The sequence below is a fragment of the Triticum aestivum genome, chromosome 6D (assembly GCF_018294505.1).
Source record: "Triticum aestivum cultivar Chinese Spring chromosome 6D, IWGSC CS RefSeq v2.1, whole genome shotgun sequence".
Classification (NCBI taxonomy): domain Eukaryota; kingdom Viridiplantae; phylum Streptophyta; class Magnoliopsida; order Poales; family Poaceae; genus Triticum; species Triticum aestivum.
Window position 1 is genome coordinate 46,550,983 of NC_057811.1, and position 6,688 is coordinate 46,557,670.

Below are 6,688 nucleotides of genomic sequence, written 5' to 3' on the forward strand. Positions count from 1 at the left end.
CTAATTCTGTTTGTGCTTTCTATTTATTTGATCTGTTTTGTATTAGTAGAAATACTAACTCATTTTGAAAATTCCTGAAGATAATTGTGGGCACTATTAGAATTATTTCCAACTGCCCCCAATTGCTTTCATAAGTATTGAAGCATTTAAAATATTTATAGGCATTAAATGCTTCAATTCAAATACAATATGATTTAACTAAAAATCCATAAATGGCCAAGAAATATGCTCATCATTTTTGGCAGAGGTTTTCACCTTTATCAGAAATCATGAACATTTTCAAAGGCATTTTGGGTTCTTTGAAAAAGATTTTATTTGAACCTATTTGAGTTCTTTCTGGTGCTAGGGTTTGATCAATCCCCATTTCAGTTTTAAATAAAATTTAAACATGCTGCAACAGACATGTGCTAGCCTAGTGCAAGGTAAGGCTAGGGATGTGACACACACTCGGTGTGGGTGAGATAATGCCATCCAATCGTGGTCGGAGTCTTCTTACAAGGAACTTAGCCCCACCTTGTAAGTAACGTTAGAGAGACTTATTGGGCAGAAATCTTTCCGGGTTTGGGATATTTAGGATACAAAAATCATTAACATTATCAGGCATAACTCCCTTAAGAATAATTCCCTCACCACGCAGTTACCTCATCTCGAATGAGAACCCAATTTCTTTTGACATGTCAGTATTCATGTTCATGGGCCCCTCTAGGCTTGACGATCATGCAAGGAAACCATCACGGCTTGACGATCTCAACGGCCCCATTTGGAATAGGACATCTCCAATTTCCTGCGCAAAGAAGACACCCCACAAAGAAGCATTAATTTCATCATTAACTCTTCGCTAGATGGAGATCAATGATTGCAGAGGGGTCAAGCGTATCATCAGTAGGGAAAATTGTTTCAAAATATGTGTTTGATACTTCATGTTCTCACCCACGTGCTCAATCCCATTCACATCCATCAACTTCTTAATGTTGTCGTTCTGGCTCTCCAATTTGTCCTTGGAGCAAAAAAATACTTTGTGTTACGATCACCTTCTTCCAACCACTAGGTCTGCGACCTTTGTAGCCACACCATTTCCTCACAGGTAGAGCAATTAATTTAATTTATCCTCTTCTTTCCGCAATTTTGACATGTCAGCATTCATGTTCATGAGCCCCTCTAGTTTAGTTATGCACTTGTCAATATAACAAGTCACATTACCAAACTTTGTATGGCTCCACTCATGCAAATAATTCATTCCCAGAGCAGTACAAAATCACCCAGATTAAGCTTCTATGCACCCTCACCCCATGCCGTTGAGATCATCTCCCGGAGTACCAATTCCCTCTCCCACAGGATCTGGTACTGGTGGCACTTGACTTTCGGCCTTGATCAGAAACAACATCACCTTTGACTAACAACAGATATTGGTCGGACCTTGGTGAAACAAGATGTTTTAACATTGCAACAGGAAAAAGCTTCCGGCAGCCCATATCAGCTGCAGCCAGGGGCGGATCTAGGAATTGAACTTAGCCAGGGTGAAACATTTGAGGTGTAAAATTTTTGATTGACAATTGCAAGACGGCTGAACCAAATCTCATAAAATTCAAATATGAATCTTGACGCACTCGAAAATTAACATAACCAATGATTTAGAACAGTTCAAGATTCCTGACAACTGAGTGATGTAACAACCAAAAATGACAAAATCTAACATGAACGTCACAGAGAACTACTAACATGGATTCCAATGATTGAATCATTCATTCCATACCTCAGAATGTCCAACTCCATGACTAATAGATGCCTACAGCAGGTGAACAGTCTAGATACCAATATATGTCTTAGAACAAGTAAGCAAATAGTTTGAAACCTGCTGATTGCGCTTGCTGATTTTGCAAGCTGTAGTTCCGCTTTTGCACGAGCTAGATGCTCTGCTGCCGCTGCCTCCTCCCACACAGGCCACGCTCGGGACATATTGTTTTGGTTTGCCCATCCGTGGACGGTGGATTTGGATCAGGTGCCGGCCGGGCGACCTGGGGCCGGGCGAGGCGGAGCTCTGTGGCACCGTGCCAGCGCCGGCTGGTTAGTCTCGCTAGGCGCTGTACCTGGGACTGCCTTTGTACCTGTTCGGGGGATTGAGTTGTGGCCGGGCTAAAGATTGGGCTATGGGCTGCTATTGGGCGTGGGTGTGACAGCGCAGTCCAGTGCAAATCCCCACTTGTATCGGCCCATGTAGAAAATGAACCGTATTTTTCGTATACGGGATTTCGGCTACCCAGGGCGGCCGACCATAGTCGCCCCTACCGTGGCGCCGCCACTGGCTGCAGCCTTGTCAAGACGCACCTTGACATTTGCATTACAACATCTTCTATAATCATATGTATACAGAAGGCCAATGAAGGCCAGGTTAGTGAATTCACAAGTCTCCAACGCATCTCAAAAGGTACTCATCTGACCGGATGCCCTAGGCGTATTTGAGAAGCGTCCACAATCCCATAATGCTTCATTTAAGATCACCAACCACAATGCCATGTGTTGGGGATATCACTATTGGGTATGGGCCGCACAGGAGGGGCCGGGTCATACCACTCGCGACTCATCAATAAATATGGCGGATCATACAAGCCCGTTGACGGCCCAAGACCCAGAGGCGACTTGAGGCCCAAGAGGATGAACCACCATATGTATATGACTTGTTTTGTAAGGCAAGCATAGATAGTCACCGAGCCGGACACTTGTGTATGAGGTGGCCGGGACTCCATGAGCCACCGGGCGTCAACCTGTGTATGTATAGGGACGACCCGGCAGCGGTTTAGGGCAAGAAACAAGAGATCGAGAACTAGGTCAAGCGTATTCGCTTCCTGGTAATCGAAACCCTAGGAATACGGCCTCAAACTGGATTAGGCTTTTCCCTTCACCATATGGGGCCGAACCAGTATAAAGTCTCTGTGTCCTTTTTCCCGATTAACCCCTTTAAGCTAACCTAGTTGCGATGGCTCCACGACTAAGTCCTTCCGCTAGGACATCTTCCGTGACAATTCCACGACAGTTGGCGCCCATCGTGGGGCGAGCACAAAGTGGTTTCGAGTTCTGGATGGGCAGCTTTGAAGGGATCAAGGGATACGCTGTGGGCCGGATGACCAAGAGTCGTCGCGCAAACTCTACATAGACGATGCAGGCTGGGGCCCCGAGACCGGCTCAATGGAGTACGGGTACCGGGTCCCCTTCGGCGGAATCCACGTCTTCATCGGCAAGATCGGCGAACCGGGCCCTGAGCCGGACGTCTGCACCGACATCATCGAGACGGCTCAGCGTGCACGACCCGCCCGAGTTCAACCCGCCGTGTAGCGTGCCTTTGTTGGTTTCATCCATGGGGCAGAAGTTGAAGAAGGATATGTGTCTGGTGGTGAGACGGCCATCTACTCTGATGGTGAATCATCCACAGGCGAGACTAATTCACTGTATCAACTGCAAGACGGTCGGCTTGGGGGCTGTTCCGATGGTGACAGTATTTCGGACCCCTATGAGCCGACGAATAGGGTCACGATCTTCCTTGCCGGCACACAGCCGGCGCTTGGTTCAACAACCGCTGCGGCTATGACCTCCAGCTCAACGGCCGCGGCGGTGGCTGGTGCTAGCGGCGCGGCACGCCCGCCGGCTCAAGCTTTGACAGAGTCATTGGAGGCTTTGGCGACTCTGATGGGGGTGGAGGTAACCCCGGAAATCCAAGAACAACACAAGGTGGTTGTGGCAAGGCTACGTGATGAGATAGCTCAAGCCAAGGAAGAGCTGGCGGCTGAGAATGCTAGGATGGCTGCAGAGCGGGCTGCTTTGGACGCCCAGGCACAACGGATTCAGGCAGAGTCCTTCCAGCTCATATTAGATCAGAATGCTTCAAAATGAGATCATGAGGAGGAGGCACCAGAGTCATCTACCCCCGGTTTATGAGCCAAGGAACCTCTTCAACACACCTGGAGCAGGGACCAGTGACCCACCGGTGGTGAACCGGGCGGTCAAAGTGCCTGGGACTGGAACGCTGGTTCAGCCACGTGCGATGGACCCGCCACGTTTGAATAATACTCCACCTCAATATGGTCCGACACCTCCGGGTCATTATTCTAACCCTTTGGATAATATGATTGTTGCGGCAACGCGATTGGCGGCTCTACCAGTTGAAGGTGAGTCTCCAACGGCGATAGAGACACGGAGGGCCAGAGAGCTTCTTCAGACAGCTGTGGCTCAACAGGCGGCTTATTCTTACAACCGCGAGCGGATTCACTCAACCCCTCGTCCAAGCCGGAGTTATAGCAGGCACATTGACTCACCGGTTGTTTCAAGCAGTGAACAGCTTCGTAACCAACCTCGTGGGCATGACCCGGCACGTGGTGGTGCCGATGCTCAGACTTTGGTGGATCAGGGCAGAGCGCGTCGGGAGGCCGATCTGGCGGCTCAGCAAGCGGCTCATCAACATTCTCCGGTTTATCCGTCAGCTTCGGTGGAGGCAGGCGTGACCTCTAGAACCTTGGGTGTGCCATGTTTAGTGCCGGCTCTGCGTAACGAGCGTTTGCCCAAGGATTTCAAGGGTCCTCGTAAAGTGCCTAATTACACATCAGATCAACCCCCCTGAAGCTTGGATTGAGAGTTATGAGATGGCAATGGAGATGCTGGATGTTGGCGATGCTGCATGCCCTAAGTATTTCACCATGATGTTGGATGGGACGGCTCATACTTGGTTGAAAGGGCTGCCTGCAACCTCCATTAGATCATGGGCCGAGTTAAAAGCCCCTTTTATCCAGAATTTTAAAGACACGTGTAAGCAGCCTATGTCAATCGTGGATTTGGACTCTTGTGTCCAAGGTGAGGGCAAGTCAACAACCCATTGGGTGCGCCGGTTTCAGCCATCCTACACTCATCGGATGGTATCAATGCCGGTTCAGCAGTCCTGATGTTGGAGAAAAATTGTCGTTTCATGCCCCTTAAGCAGAAACTGGGGCAGCTTAAACGCCACTACAATGACATGGGGAGGCTAATGGCGGCTCTCGTCAAGTATGCTGACTCTGATAGTACCAAGTGTTGGAAATATGCCCTAGAGGCAATAATAAATGGTTATTATTATATTTCTGTGTTCATGATAATAGTCTTTTATTCATGCTATAATTGTATTGTCCGGAAATCGTAATACATGTGTGAATACATAGACCACAACCTGTCCCTAGTAAGCCTCTAGTTGACTAGCTCGTTGATCAACAGATAGTCATGGTTTCCTGACTATGGACATAGGATGTCATTGATAACAGGATCACATCATTAGGAGAATGATGTGATGGACAAGACCCAACTTAAGCATAGCATAAAAGATCGTGTAGTTTCGTTTGCTAGAGCTTTTCCAATGTCAAGTATCTTTTCCTTAGACCATGAGATCGTGCAACTCCCGGATACCGTAGGAGTGCTTTGGGTGTGCCAAACGTCACAACGTAACTGGGTGACTATAAAGGTGCATTACGGGTATCTCCGAAAGTGTCTGTTGGGTTGGCACGGATCGAGACTGGGATTTGTCACTCCGTGTAAACGGAGAGGTATCTCTGGGCCCACTCGGTAATGCATCATCATAATGAGCTCAATGTGACTAAGGCGTTAGTCACGGGATCATGCATTGCGGTACGAGTAAAGAGACTTGCCGGTAACGAGATTGAACAAGGTATTGGGATACCGACGATCGAATCTCGGGCAAGTAACATACCGATTGACAAAGGGAATTGCATACGGATTGATTGAATCCTCGACACCGTGGTTCACCCGATGATATCATCGTGGAACATGTGGGAGCCAACATGGGTATCCAGATCCCGCTGTTGGTTATTGACCGGAGAGGCGTCTCGGTCATGTCTGCATGTCTCCCGAACCCGTAGGGTCTACACACTTAAGGTCCGGTGACGCTAGGGTTGTAGAGATATATGTATGCGGAAACCCGAAAGTTGTTCGGAGTCCCGGATGAGATCCCGGACGTCACGAGAGGTTCCGGAATGGTCCGGAGGTGAAGAATTATATATAGGAAGTCCAGTTTTGGCCACCGGGAAAGTTTCGGGGGTTATCGGTATTGTACCGGGACCACCGGAAGGGTCCCGGGGGTCCACCGGGTGGGGCCACCTGTCCCGGAGGGCCCCGTGGGCTGAAAGTGGAGGGGAACCAGCCCCTAATGGGCTGGGGCGCCACTTTGGGCCTCCCCCCCATGCGCCTAGGGTTGGGAACCCTAGTGGGGGAGTTTCCCCTTGCCTTGGGGGGCAAGGCAACCCCTTCCCCCCTTGGCCGCCGCCCCCCCTTGGAGATCCCATCTCCAAGGGCTGCGCACCCCCCTTGGGGGCCTATATAAAGGGGGGGGAGGGAGGGCAGCACACTACAGCCTTTGGCGCCTCCCTCCTCCCCTGCAACACCTCTCTCTCTCGCGCAGAAGCTCGGTGAAGCCCTGCCGGAGAGCCGCTACATCCACCACCACGCCGTCGTGCTGTTGGATCTCCATCAACCTCTCCTCCCCCCTTGCTGGATCAAGAAAGGAGGAGACGTCGCTGCACCGTACGTGTGTTGAACGCGGAGGTGCCGTCCGTTCGGCACTCGGTCATCGGTGATTTGGATCACGGCGAGTACGACTCCGTCATCCACGTTCATTGGAACGCTTCCGCTCGCGATCTACAAGGGTATGTAGATCCAC